We start from the raw sequence: 1,817 nt of genomic DNA, 5'->3' as shown, positions 1-1,817 counted from the left end.
AAAAGATGATATCACCTTATATCTGTTAGAATGGCTATTATCAAAAGACAAAAAATGACAAGTGTAAGCAAGGATGTGGAGAAAGGGGACCCTTGTGCACTGTTGGTGGGACTGTAAACTGGTGCAGTCACTATGAAAAACAGTACGGAGGTTCCTGAAGAAATTAAAAATAGAACTACCGTATGACCCAGCAATCCAACTTCTGGGTATATATCTGAAGAAAACGAAATCACTATCTTGAAAAGATATCTGCACTCCCATGTTCATTGCAGCACTATTCACAACAGCCAAGATATGGAACCATCCCAAGTATCCATCAACAGATGAATGGATAAAAGATATGACACACACAGACACACACAGACACAGACACACAGACACACAGACACACACACACACACACACACTGGAATATTACTCAGCCATACAAAAAAAAAGGAAATACTTTTATCTGCAACAACCTGGATGAACCTGGAGGATGTTAGGCTTTAGTGAAACAAACCAGGCACAGAAAGACAAATACTGCATGATCTCATTTATATGTGGGGCTAAAAAAGTCAAACTCACAGAAGTAGAGAGTAGAATGTTGTTTGCTATGGGCTGGCAGGTGGGTGGGGTGGGGGGAGAAATGGGGAGATGTTGGTCAAAGAGCACAAAGTTTCAGTTACGCTAGAGGAATAAGTTCTGGAGATCTAATGCACCATATGGTGACTAAAATACTCTTCTGGGACTTCCCTGGTGGCGCAGTGGTTAAGAATCTGCCTGCCAATGCAGGGGACACAGGTTCGAACCCCGGACCAGGAAGATCCCACATGCCGTGGAGCAACTAAGCCCGTGTGCCACAACTACTGAGCCTGTGCTCTAGAGCCCGTGAGCCACAACTACTGAGCCTGTGCACTGCAACTACTGAAGCCCACGTGCCTAGAGCCCATGCTCCGCAACAAGAGAAATCCCCACTGGCCACAACTAGAGAAAGCCCACGTGCAGCAACTGAAGACCCAATGCAGCCAAAATAAAATAAATAATTTTTTTAAAAAAATACTCTACTGTATAGTTGAAACTTGCTCAAAGTAAATCTTAAATGTTTTCACCACACACATAAAAAGTAACTACATGAAGTGATGAATATGTTAGTTAGCTTGATCATTTCCCAAGGTATATCAAAATCTCACACTGTATACCTTAAATATGTACAGTTTTTATTTGTTAATCATACCTCAAAAAAGCTGGAGGAGAAAATATAGTTAACATAATTGGTCCAGTGATGAATGGATGCCAAGCAGACAAAGACAGAATCTCAGAAAACACAATTAGAACACCTGTATCTTATTCTCTGTGCTAGTCCTGAAAATACAGTGGTGAGCAAATCCGGCATGGTTATCTTTATGGGACATTTAGTATAATTGTAAATTAAGGTGGTTGGATTAGGTGATCTCTGAATTCTATAACCATTGCATTAATATTTACATGGTGGGGGCATCAGGTCTATGAGTTATTTGCTGCTAAGTCCTTGGTCAGGATGTGACCTTAATCATAACACTGTTTCATCAGGTTTCCAGGAAAGCACCATGGGGATAAGTGGAGCTCGTGCCCCTCAGCCACGCACACCAGATTTCCCAGACTCAGAGCTGTGGAAAAGGTACAGACACCCATGCAGAGCAGGGCACGGGGAGGGAGAGATCCAGACTGTGTGTGCTCAGTGCCTCCAGACACTGAGCTGGAGATGCTGGATATGCCAGGGGACCAGCATCTCCCCAGGCCTGACCGAGATGCCACAGAAAATCGGAAGGAGATTCCATGCTTTAGTCAGGAAGATG

Source organism: Kogia breviceps, chromosome 3 (genome assembly GCF_026419965.1).
Source record: "Kogia breviceps isolate mKogBre1 chromosome 3, mKogBre1 haplotype 1, whole genome shotgun sequence".
Lineage (NCBI taxonomy): Eukaryota > Metazoa > Chordata > Mammalia > Artiodactyla > Physeteridae > Kogia > Kogia breviceps.
Note: the sequence above shows the minus strand (reverse complement) of the source record.